Source organism: Narcine bancroftii, unplaced genomic scaffold (genome assembly GCF_036971445.1).
Source record: "Narcine bancroftii isolate sNarBan1 unplaced genomic scaffold, sNarBan1.hap1 Scaffold_157, whole genome shotgun sequence".
Lineage (NCBI taxonomy): Eukaryota > Metazoa > Chordata > Chondrichthyes > Torpediniformes > Narcinidae > Narcine > Narcine bancroftii.
The window spans coordinates 2,755,105-2,768,463 of record NW_027211892.1 but is presented as its reverse complement, the minus strand read 5'-3'; positions in this window follow the sequence as shown (position 1 = coordinate 2,768,463).

Below are 13,359 nucleotides of genomic sequence, written 5' to 3'. Positions count from 1 at the left end.
TTGCAAAATGTGGGGAACCATGGGGAAAACTGCAGAACAGAGTGGAGCTAAAGGAGCAGGGGTAACGGATTGCAAAAAGTGGGGCCCATGGGGAACACTGGAGGACAGAGCGGAATCAAAGGGAGCAGGGGGAACTGATTGGAAAAAGTGGGGAATCGTGCAGAACACTGCAGGACAGAGGGGAAACAAAGGGAACAGTGGGAACGGATTGGAAAAAGTGGGGAACCATGGGGAATACTGTAGGACAGAGGGGAACCATAGGGAGCAGGGGCTAGAGGTTGGAATAAATGTGGAGACCCGTGAAGAACACTGCAGAACAGTGAGGAACCAAAGGGAGCAGGAGGAACAGATTGGAAAAAGTTGAGAACAGTGGGCAACACTGCAGAACAGAGGTGAATCAAAGGGTGCAGGGGGAACAGATTGGAAAAAGTGGGGAACCGTTTGGAACACTGCAGAACAGAGGTGAACCAAAGGGAGCAGGGGGAACAGATTGGAAAAAGTGGGGAATCGTGGGGAGTTCTGCAGAACAGATGTCAACCAAAGGAAGCAGGGGGATTGGATTGGAAAAAGTGGGGAACAGTGTAGAAAAATGCAGAACAGAGGGGAACCAGAGGTAGCAGGGGAAACAGATTGGAAAAATGTGGGGAATCGTGGGGAACATTGCAGAACAGAGGGGCACCAAAGGGAGCAGAGGGAATGCATTGGGAAAAGTGGGGAACCGTGGGGGAACACTGCAAAACAGAGGGGAACCAAAGGAAGCAGGGGGAACGGATTGTAAAAAGTTGCACCGATGGGAACACTGTAGGACAGAGGGGAATCAAAGGGAGCAGGGGGAACTGATTGGAAAAAGTGGGGAACTTTGGGGAACACTGCAGAACAGAGGGGAACCAAACGGAGCAGGGGTAACGGAATGCAAAAAGTTGGGAACCGTGGAGAACACGGAAGGACAGAGGGGAACCAAAGGGAACAAGGGGAACGGATTGGTAAAAGTGGGGAACCATGGGGAATACTGCAGGGCAGAGGGGAACCATAGGGAGCAGGGGGTACAGGTTGGAAAAAGGTGGAGAACCGTGAGGAAAACTGCAGAACAGTGAGGAACCAAAGGGAGCAGGGGGAACAGTTTTGAAAAAGTGGGGAACCGTGTGCAAAAATGCAGAACAGTGGGGAACCAAAGGGAGCAGGAGGAACAGATTGGAAGAAGTTGAGAACAGTGGGCAACAGTGCAGAACAGAGGTGAATCAAAGGGTGCAGGGGGAACAGATTGGAAAAAGTGGGGAAACGTTTGGAACACTGCAGAACAGAGGTGAACCAAAGGGAGCAGGGGGTACAGTTCGGAAAAGTGGGTGACCGTGGGGAACAATGCAGAACAGAGGCGAACCAAAGGGAGCAGGGGAAACAGATGGAAAAAGTGGGGAATCGTGGGGAGTTCTGCAGAACAGAGGTGAACCAAAGGAAGCAGGGGGATTGGATTGGAAAAAGTGGGGAACAGTGTAGAAAAGTGAAGAACAGAGGGGAACCAGAGGTAGCAGGGGTAACAGATTGGAAAAAGTGGGGAACCGTGGGCAACACTGCAGAACAGAGGGGCACCAAAGGGAGCAGGAGGTACAGGTTGGAAAAAGTGGGGAACCGTGGGGAACACTGCATGACAGAGGGGAACCAAAGGGAGCAGGAGGTACAGGTTGGAAAAAGTGGGGAACCGTGGAGAACACTGCAGCACAGATGGGAACAAAAGTGAGCAGGGGAAATGGATTGCAAAAAGTGGGGCCCATGGCAAACACTGCATGACAGAGGGTAATCAAAGGGAGCAGGGGGTACCGATTGGAAAAAGTTGGGAACTGTGGGGAACACTGCAGAACAGAGGGAAACCAAAGGTAGCAGGGGGAACGGATTGGAAAAAGTGGGGAACCATGGGGGACACTGCAGGGCAGACGGGAACCAAACAGAGCATGGGAACAGATTAGAAAAAGTTTGGAGAACCGTGGGGAAAACTGCAGAACAGAGCAGGACCAAAGGGATCAGGGGGAACAGCTCGGAAAAGTGCGCACCCGAGGGGAACAATGCAGAACAGAGAGGAACCAAAGGGAGAAGGTGGAACAGATTGGAAAAAGTGGGGAATCGTGGGGAGTTCTGCAGAACAGCGGGGACCCAAAGGGATCAAGGGGAAAGGATTCGAAAAAGTGGACCGTGGGGAACTCTGCAGAAAACAGGTGGACCAAACGAAGCAGGGGGAACGGATTGGTAAAAAATGGGGAACCTTGGGGAAAAATGTAGAACAGAGGCGAACCAGAGGGAGAAGTGGGAACAGATTAGAAAAAATTTGGAGTACCGTGGAGAACACTGCAGAACAGTGATGAACCAAAGGGAGCAGGGGGAACAGATTGGAAAAGATAGAGAACTCTGGGGAATACTGCAGAACAGAGGGGAAGCAAAGGGAGCAGTGGGTACAGGTTGGAAAAAATGTGGAGAACCGTGAGGAACACTGCAGAACAGTGAGGAACCAAAGGGAGCAGGGGTAACAGATTGGAAAAAGTGGGGAACCGTGTGGAAAAATGCAGAACAGAGGGACACCAAAGGGAGCAGGGGGTACAGTTTGGAAAAGTGGGGAACCGTGGGGAACAATGCAGAACAGAGGGAAACCAAAGGAGCAGGGGAAACAGATTGGAAAAAGTGGGGAATCGTGGGAAGTTCTGCAGAAGAGAGGTGAACCAAAAGAAGCAGGGGGATAGGATTGGAAAAATTGGGGAACAGTGCAGAAAAATGCAGAACAGAGGGTTACCAGAGGTAGCAGGGGTAACAGATTGGAAAAAGTGGGGAACCGTGGACAACACTGCAGAACAGAGGGGCACCAAAGGGAGCAGGAGGTACAGGTTGGAAAAAGTGGGGAACCGTGGGGAACACTGCATGACAGAGGGGAACCAAAGGGAACAGGAGGTACAGGTTGGAAAAAGTGGGGAACCGTGGAGAACACTGCAGCACAGATGGGAACAAAAGTGAGCAGGGGAAACGGATTGCAAAAAGTGGGGCCCATGGCGAACACTGCATGACAGAGGGTAATCAAAGGGAGCAGGGGGAACCGAATGGAAAAAGTTGGGAACTGTGGGGAACACTGCAGAACAGATGGAAACTAAAGGTAGCAGGGGGAACGGATTGGAAAAAGTGGGGAACCGTGTGGAAAAATGCAGAACAGAGGGGAACCATAGGAAGCAGGGGCTAGAGGTTGGAATAAATGTGGAGACCCGTGAGGAACACTGCAGAACAGTGAGGAACCAAAGGGAGCAGGAGGAACAGATTGGAAAAAGTTGAGAACAGTGGGCAACACTGCAGAACAGAGGTGAATCAAAGGGTGCAGGGGGAACAGATTGGAAAAAGTGGGGAACCGTTTGGAACACTGCAGAACAGAGGTGAACCAAAGGGAGCAGGGGGAACAGATTGGAAAAAGTGGGGAATCGTGGGGAGTTCTGCAGAACAGATGTCAACCAAAGGAAGCAGGGGGATTGGATTGGAAAAAGTGGGGAACAGTGTAGAAAAATGCAGAACAGAGGGGAACCAGAGGTAGCAGGGGAAACAGATTGGAAAAATGTGGGGAATCGTGGGGAACATTGCAGAACAGAGGGGCACCAAAGGGAGCAGAGGGAATGCATTGGGAAAAGTGGGGAACCGTGGGGAACACTGCAAAACAGAGGGGAACCAAAGGAAGCAGGGGGAACGGATTGTAAAAAGTTGCACCGATGGGAACACTGTAGGACAGAGGGGAATCAAAGGGAGCAGGGGGAACTGATTGGAAAAAGTGGGGAACTGTGGGGAACACTGCAGGACAGAGTGGAGACAAAGGAGCAGGGGGAACAGATTGGAAAAAGTGGGGAACCGTGGGGAACACTGCAGAACAGAGGGGAACCAAACGGAGCAGGGGTAACGGAATGCAAAAAGTTGGGAACCGTGGAGAACACGGAAGGACAGAGGGGAACCAAAGGGAACAAGGGGAACGGATTGGTAAAAGTGGGGAACCATGGGGAATACTGCAGGGCAGAGGGGAACCATAGGGAGCAGGGGCTACAGGTTGGAAAAAATGTGGAGAACCGTGAGGAACACTGCAGAACAGTGAGGAACCAAAGGGAGCAGGGGGAACAGATTGGAAAAAGTGGGGAACCGTGTGGAAAAATGCAGAACAGTGGGGAAACAAACAGAGCAGAGGGAATGGATTGCAAAAAGTTGGGAAGCGTGGAGGACACTGCAGAACAGAGGGGAACCAAAGGGAGCAGGGCGAATAGATTGTAAAATAGTTGGTAATCGTGGGGAACGCTGCAGAACAGTATGAGGGAACAGTAAGCCGAGGGAATGGTTTGGAAAATGTGGGGAACCGTGGGGAAAACTGCAGAACAGAGTGGAGCCAAAGGAGCAGGGGGAACAGATTGGAAAAAGTGGGGAACTGTGGGGAACACTGCAGAACAGAGCAGAACCAAACGGAGCAGGGGGAACAGATTGGAAAAAGTGGGGAACCGATTGGAAAAAGTAGGGAACCGTGTGGAAAAATGCAGAAAGGTGGGGAACCAAAGGGAGCAGGGGGAACGAGTTGGAAAAGGTGGAGAACTGTGGGGAACACTGCAGAACAGAGGGGAACCAAAGGGAGCAGAGGGAACGGATTGGAAAAAGTGGGGAACCGTGGGGAACACTGCACGACAGAGGGGAACCAAAGGGATCAGGGGGAACAGACACGAAAAAATTGGGGAACTGTGAAAACACTGCATGACAGAGGGGAACCAAAGGGAGCAGGAGGTACAGGTTGGAAAAAGTGGGGAACCGTGGAGGACACTGCAGGACAGAGGGGAACCAAAGGGAGCAGGGCGAACAGATTGTAAAAAAGTGTGGAACCGTGGGGAACACTGCAGAACAGTATGAAACCAAAGCAGGCAGGGGGAACAGTTTGGAAAATGTGGGGAACCGTGGGGATCGCTGCAGAACAGAGGGGAACCAAAGGGAGCAGGGGAACGCATTGGAAAAAGTGGGGAAATATGGGGGAAAATGCAGGACAGAGGGGAACCAAAGGGAGCAGGGGGAACGGTATGGAAAAAGTGGGTAACCGTGGGGAACAATGCAGAACAGAGGGGAATCAAAGGGTGCAGGGGGAACAGATTGGAAAAAGTGGGGAAACGTTTGGAACACTGCAGAACAGAGGTGAACCAAAGGGAGCAGGGGGTACAGTTCGGAAAAGTGGGTGACCGTGGGGAACAATGCAGAACAGAGGGGAACCAAAGGGAGCAGAGGAAACAGATGGAAAAAGTGGGGAATCGTGGGGAGTTCTGCAGAACAGAGGTGAACCAAAGGAAGCAGGGGGATTGGATTGGAAAAAGTGGGGAACAGTGTAGAAAAGTGAAGAACAGAGGGGAACCAGAGGTAGCAGGGGTAACAGATTGGAAAAAGTGGGGAACCGTGTGCAACACTGCAGAACAGAGGGGCACCAAAGGGAGCAGGAGGTACAGGTTGGAAAAAGTGGGGAACCGTGGGGAACACTGCATGACAGAGGGGAACCAAAGGGAGCAGGAGGTACAGGTTGGAAAAAGTGGGGAACCGTGGAGAACACTGCAGCACAGATGGGAACAAAAGTGAGCAGGGGAAATGGATTGCAAAAAGTGGGGCCCATGGCAAACACTGCATGACAGAGGGTAATCAAAGGGAGCAGGGGGTACCGATTGGAAAAAGTTGGGAACTGTTGGGAACACTGCAGAACAGAGGGAAACCAAAGGTAGCAGGGGGAACGGATTGGAAAAAGTGGGGAACCATGGGGGACACTGCAGGGCAGACGGGAACCAAACAGAGCATGGGAACAGATTAGAAAAAGTTTGGAGAACCGTGGGGAAAACTGCAGAACAGAGCAGGACCAAAGGGATCAGGGGGAACAGCTCGGAAAAGTGCGCACCCGAGGGGAACAATGCAGAACAGAGAGGAACCAAAGGGAGAAGGTGGAACAGATTGGAAAAAGTGGGGAATCGTGGGGAGTTCTGCAGAACAGCGGGGACCCAAAGGGATCAAGGGGAAAGGATTCGAAAAAGTGGACCGTGGGGAACTCTGCAGAAAACAGGTGGACCAAACGAAGCAGGGGGAACGGATTGGTAAAAAATGGGGAACCTTGGGGAAAAATGTAGAACAGAGGCGAACCAGAGGGAGAAGTGGGAACAGATTAGAAAAAATTTGGAGTACCGTGGAGAACACTGCAGAACAGTGATGAACCAAAGGGAGCAGGGGGAACAGATTGGAAAAGATAGAGAACTCTGGGGAATACTGCAGAACAGAGGGGAAGCAAAGGGAGCAGTGGGTACAGGTTGGAAAAAATGTGGAGAACCGTGAGGAACACTGCAGAACAGTGAGGAACCAAAGGGAGCAGGGGTAACAGATTGGAAAAAGTGGGGAACCGTGTGGAAAAATGCAGAACAGAGGGACACCAAAGGGAGCAGGGGGTACAGTTTGGAAAAGTGGGGAACCGTGGGGAACAATGCAGAACAGAGGGGAACCAAAGGAGCAGGGGAAACAGATTGGAAAAAGTGGGGAATCGTGGGAAGTTCTGCAGAAGAGAGGTGAACCAAAAGAAGCAGGGGGATAGGATTGGAAAAATTGGGGAACAGTGCAGAAAAATGCAGAACAGAGGGGAACCAGAGGTAGACGAGGGAAACAGATTGGAAAAAGTGGGGAACCGTGGAACACACTGCAGAACAGAGGGGCACCAAAGGGAGCAGGAGGTACAGGTTGGAAAAAGTGGGGAACCGTGGGGAACACTGCATGACAGAGGGGAACCAAAGGGAACAGGAGGTACAGGTTGGAAAAAGTGGGGAACCGTGGAGAACACTGCAGCACAGATGGGAACAAAAGTGAGCAGGGGAAACGGATTGCAAAAAGTGGGGCCCATGGCGAACACTGCATGACAGAGGGTAATCAAAGAGAGCAGGGGGAACCGAATGGAAAAAGTTGGGAACTGTGGGGAACACTGCAGAACAGATGGAAACTAAAGGTAGCAGGGGGAACGGATTGGAAAAAGTGGGGAACCGTGTGGAAAAATGCAGAACAGAGGGGAACCATAGGAAGCAGGGGCTAGAGGTTGGAATAAATGTGGAGACCCGTGAGGAACACTGCAGAACAGTGAGGAACCAAAGGGAGCAGGAGGAACAGATTGGAAAAAGTTGAGAACAGTGGGCAACACTGCAGAACAGAGGTGAATCAAAGGGTGCAGGGGGAACAGATTGGAAAAAGTGGGGAACCGTTTGGAACACTGCAGAACAGAGGTGAACCAAAGGGAGCAGGGGGAACAGATTGGAAAAAGTGGGGAATCGTGGGGAGTTCTGCAGAACAGATGTCAACCAAAGGAAGCAGGGGGATTGGATTGGAAAAAGTGGGGAACAGTGTAGAAAAATGCAGAACAGAGGGGAACCAGAGGTAGCAGGGGAAACAAATTGGAAAAATGTGGGGAATCGTGGGGAACACTGCAAAACAGAGGGGAACCAAAGGAAGCAGGGGGAACGGATTGTAAAAAGTTGCACCGATGGGAACACTGTAGGATAGAGGGGAATCAAAGGGAGCAGGGGGAACTGATTGGAAAAAGTGGGGAACTGTGGGGAACACTGCAGGACAGAGTGGAGACAAAGGAGCAGGGGGAACAGATTGGAAAAAGTGGGGAACCGTGGGGAACATTGCAGAACAGAGGGGAACCAAACGGAGCAGGGGTAACGGAATGCAAAAAGTTGGGAACCGTGGAGAACACGGAAGGACAGAGGGGAACCAAAGGGAACAAGGGGAACGGATTGGTAAAAGTGGGGAACCATGGGGAATACTGCAGGGCAGAGGGGAACCATAGGGAGCAGGGGCTACAGGTTGGAAAAAATGTGGAGAACCGTGAGGAACACTGCAGAACAGTGAGGAACCAAAGGGAGCAGGGGGAACAGATTGGAAAAAGTGGGGAACCGTGTGGAAAAATGCAGAACAGTGGGGAAACAAACAGAGCAGAGGGAATGGATTGCAAAAAGTTGGGAAGCGTGGAGGACACTGCAGAACACAGGGGAACCAAAGGGAGCAGGGCGAATAGATTGTAAAATAGTTGGTAATCGTGGGGAACGCTGCAGAACAGTATGAGGGAACAGTAAGCCGAGGGAATGGTTTGGAAAATGTGGGGAACCGTGGGGAAAACTGCAGAACAGAGTGGAGCCAAAGGAGCAGGGGGAACAGATTGGAAAAAGTGGGGAACTGTGGGGAACACTGCAGAACAGAGCAGAACCAAACGGAGCAGGGGGAACAGATTGGAAAAAGTGGGGAACCGATTGGAAAAAGTAGGGAACCGTGTGGAAAAATGCAGAAAGGTGGGGAACCAAAGGGAGCAGGGGGAACGAGTTGGAAAAGGTGGAGAACTGTGGGGAACACTGCAGAACAGAGGGGAACCAAAGGGAGCAGAGGGAACGGATTGGAAAAAGTGGGGAACCGTGGGGAACACTGCACGACAGAGGGGAACCAAAGGGATCAGGGGGAACAGACACGAAAAAATTGGGGAACTGTGAAAACACTGCATGACAGAGGGGAACCAAAGGGAGCAGGAGGTACAGGTTGGAAAAAGTGGGGAACCGTGGAGGACACTGCAGGACAGAGGGGAACCAAAGGGAGCAGGGCGAACAGATTGTAAAAAAGTGTGGAACCGTGGGGAACACTGCAGAACAGTATGAAACCAAAGCAGGCAGGGGGAACAGTTTGGAAAATGTGGGGAACCGTGGGGATCGCTGCAGAACAGAGGGGAACCAAAGGGAGCAGGGGAACGCATTGGAAAAAGTGGGGAACCGTGGGGAACACTGCAGAACAGTGAGGAACCAAAGGGAGCAGGGGGAACAGATTGGAAAAAGTGGGGTACCGTGTGTAAAAATGCGCAACAGTGGGGAAACAAAGGGTGCAGGAGGAACAGATTAGAAGAAGTGGGGTACCGTGTGCAAAAATGCACAACAGTGGGGAACCAAAGGGAGCAGGGGGACAGGAAGGAAAAGAATGTGGAGAATCGTGGGGAACACTGCAGAATAGAGGGGAACCAAAGGGAGCAGAGGGAACGGATTGGAAAAAGTGGGGAAGCGTCGGGAACACTGCAGAACAGAGGCGAACCAGAGGGAACAGGGGGAACGGATTGGAAAAAGTGGGGAACCATGGGGGACACTGCAGGGCAGAGGGGAACCATAGGGAACAGGGGGTACAGGTTGGAAAAATGTGGAGAACCGTGAGGAAAACTGCAGAACAGTGAGGAACCAAAGGGAGCAGGGGGAACAGTTTTGAAAAAGTGGGGAACCGTGTGCAAAAATGCAGAACAGTGGGGAACCAAAGGGAGCAGGAGGAACAGATTGGAAGAAGTTGAGAACAGTGGGCAACACTGCAGAACAGAGGTGAATCAAAGGGTGCAGGGGGAACAGATTGGAAAAAGTGGGGAAACGTTTGGAACACTGCAGAACAGAGGTGAACCAAAGGGAGCAGGGGGTACAGTTCGGAAAAGTGGGTGACCGTGGGGAACAATGCAGAACAGAGGGGAACCAAAGGGAGCAGAGGAAACAGATGGAAAAAGTGGGGAATCGTGGGGAGTTCTGCAGAACAGAGGTGAACCAAAGGAAGCAGGGGGATTGGATTGGAAAAAGTGGGGAACAGTGTAGAAAAGTGAAGAACAGAGGGGAACCAGAGGTAGCAGGGGTAACAGATTGGAAAAAGTGGGGAACCGTGGGCAACACTGCAGAACAGAGGGGCACCAAAGGGAGCAGGAGGTACAGGTTGGAAAAAGTGGGGAACCGTGGGGAACACTGCATGACAGAGGGGAACCAAAGGGAGCAGGAGGTACAGGTTGGAAAAAGTGGGGAACCGTGGAGAACACTGCAGCACAGATGGGAACAAAAGTGAGCAGGGGAAACGGATTGCAAAAAGTGGGGCCCATGGCAAACACTGCATGACAGAGGGTAATCAAAGGGAGCAGGGGGAACCGATTGGAAAAAGTTGGGAACTGTGGGGAACACTGCAGAACAGAGGGAAACCAAAGGTAGCAGGGGGAACGGATTGGAAAAAGTGGGGAACCATGGGGGACACTGCAGGGCAGACGGGAACCAAACAGAGCATGGGAACAGATTAGAAAAAGTTTGGAGAACCGTGGGGAAAACTGCAGAACAGAGCAGGACCAAAGGGATCAGGGGGAACAGCTCGAAAAAGTGCGGACCCGAGGGGAACAATGCAGAACAGAGAGGAACCAAAGGGAGAATGTGGAACAGATTGGAAAAAGTGGGGAATCGTGGGGAGTTCTGCAGAACAGCGGGGACCCAAAGGGATCAGGGGGAAAGGATTCGAAAAAGTGGACCGTGGGGAACTCTGCAGAAAACAGGTGGACCAAACGAAGCAGGGGGAACGGATTGGTAAAAAATGGGGAACCTTGGGGAAAAATGTAGAACAGAGGCGAACCAGAGGGAGAAGTGGGAACAGATTAGAAAAAATTTGGAGAACCGTGGAGAACACTGCAGAACAGTGATGAACCAAAGGGAGCAGGGGGAACGGATTGGAAAACATAGAGAACTCTGGGGAATACTGAAGAACAGAGGGGAAGCAAAGGGAGCAGTGGGTACAGGTTGGAAAAAATGTGGAGAACCGTGAGGAACACTGCAGAACAGTGAGGAACCAAAGGGAGCAGGGGTAACAGATTGGAAAAAGTGGGGAACTGTGTGGAAAAATGCAGAACAGAGGGACACCAAAGGGAGCAGGGGGTACAGTTTGGAAAAGTGGGGAACCGTGGGGAACAATGCAGAACAGAGGGGAACCAAAGGAGCAGGGGAAACGGATTGCAAAAAGTGGGGCCCATGGCGAACACTGCATGACAGAGGGTAATCAAAGGGAGCAGGGGGAACCGAATGGAAAAAGTTGGGAACTGTGGGGAACACTGCAGAACAGATGGAAACCAAAGGTAGCAGGGGGAACGGATTGGAAAAAGTGGGGAACCATGGGGGACACTGCAGGGCGGACGGGAACCAAAGGGGGCATGGGAACAGATTAGAAAAAGTTTGGAGAACCGTGGGGAAAACTGCAGAACAGAGCAGAAACAAAGGGAGCAGGGGGAACAGCTCGGAAAAGTGCGGACCCGAGGGGAACAATGCAGAACAGAGAGGAACCAAAGGGAGCAGAGGGAATGCATTGGAAAAAGTGGGGAATCGTGGGGAACACTGCACGACAGAGGGGAACCAAAGGAAGCAGGGGGAACGGATTGTAAAAAGTTGCACCGATGGGGAACACTGTAGGACAGAGGGGAATCAAAGGGAGCAGGGGGAACTGATTGGAAAAAGTGGGGAACAGTGGGGGACACTGCAGAACAGAGGGCAAACAAACGGAACAGGGGGAATGGATTGCAAAAAGTTTGGAACCGTGGAGGACAATGCAGAACAGGGGAAACCAAAGGGAGCAGGGCAAAAAGTTTGTAAAAAAGTGGGGAACCGTGGGGAACACTGCACGACAGAGGGGAACCAAAGGGATCAGGGGGAACAGATAGGAAAAAATTGGGGAACTGTGAAAACACTGCATGACAGAGGGGAACCAAAGGGAGCAGGAGGTACAGGTTGGAAAAAGTGGGGAACGGTGGTGGACACTGCAGGACAGAGGGGAACCAAAGGGAGCAGGGCGAACAGATTGTAAAAAAGTGGGGAACCGTGGGGAACACTGCAGAACAGTATGAAACCAAAGCAGGCAGGGGGAACAGTTTGGAAAATGTGGGGAACCGTGGGGATCACTGCAGAAAAGAGGGGAACCAAAGGGAGCAGGGGAACACATTGGAAAAAGTGGGGAACCGTGGGGAACACTGCAGAACAGTGAGGAACCAAAGGGAGCAGGGGGAACAGATTGGAAAAAGTGGGGTACCGTGTGTAAAAATGCACAACAGTGGGGAAACAAAGGGTGCAGGAGGAACAGATTAGAAGAAGTGGGGTACCGTGTGCAAAAATGCACAACAGTGGGGAACTAAAGGGAGCAGGGGGTACAGGAAGGAAAAGAATGTGGAGAATCGTGGGGAACACTGCAGAATAGAGGGGAACCAAAGGGAGCAGGGGGAACGGATTGGGAAAAGTGGGGAAGCGTCGGGAACACTGCAGAACAGAGGCGAACCAAAGGGAACAGGGGGATCGGATTGGAAAATGTGGGGAACCATGGGGGACACTGCAGGGCAGAGGGGAACCATAGGGAGCATGGGGTACAGGTTGGAAAAACGTGGAGAACCGTGAGGAAAACTGCAGAACAGTGAGGAACCAAAGGGAGCAGGGGGAACAGTTTTGAAAAAGTGGGGAAACGTGTGCAAAAATGCAGAACAGTGGGGAACCAAAGGGAGCAGGAGGAACAGATTGGAAAAAGTTGAGAACAGTGGGCAACACTGCAGAACAGAGGTGAGTCAAAGGGTGCAGGGGTAACAGATTGGAAAAAGTGGGGAACCGTTTGAAACACTGCAGAACAGAGGTGAACCAAAGGAAGCAGGGGGAACGGATTGGAAAAAGTGGGGCCCATGGGGAACACTGCAGGACAGAGGGGAATCAAAGGGAGCAGGGGGAACTGATTGGAAAAAGTGGGGAACTGTGGGGAACACTGCAGAACAGAGGGGAAACAAACGGAGCAGGGGGAATGGATTGCAAAATGTGGGGAACCATGGGGAAAACTGCAGAACAGAGTGGAGCTAAAGGAGCAGGGGTAACGGATTGCAAAAAGTGGGGCCCATGGGGAACACTGGAGGACAGAGCGGAATCAAAGGGAGCAGGGGGAACTGATTGGAAAAAGTGGGGAATCGTGCAGAACACTGCAGGACAGAGGGGAAACAAAGGGAACAGTGGGAACGGATTGGAAAAAGTGGGGAACCATGGGGAATACTGTAGGACAGAGGGGAACCTTAGGGAGCAGGGGCTACAGGTTGGAAAAAATGTGGAGAACCGTGAAGAACACTGCAGAACAGTGAGGAACCAAAGCGAGCAGGAGGAACAGATTGGAAAAAGTTGAGAACAGTAGGCAACACTGCAGAACAGAGGTGAATCAAAGGGTGCAGGGGGAACAGATTGGAAAAAGTGGGGAACCGTTTGGAACACTGCAGAACAGAGGTGAACCAAAGGGAGCAGGGGGAACAGATTGGACAAAGTGGGGAATCGTGGGGAGTTCTGCAGAACAGATGTCAACCAAAGGAAGCAGGGGGATTGGATTGGAAAAAGTGGGGAACAGTGTAGAAAAATGCAGAACAGAGGGGAACCAGAGGTAGCAGGGGAAACAGATTGGAAAAATGTGGGGAATCGTGGGGAACATTGCAGAACAGAGGGGCACCAAAGGGAGCAGAGGGAATGCATTGGGAAAAGTGGGGAA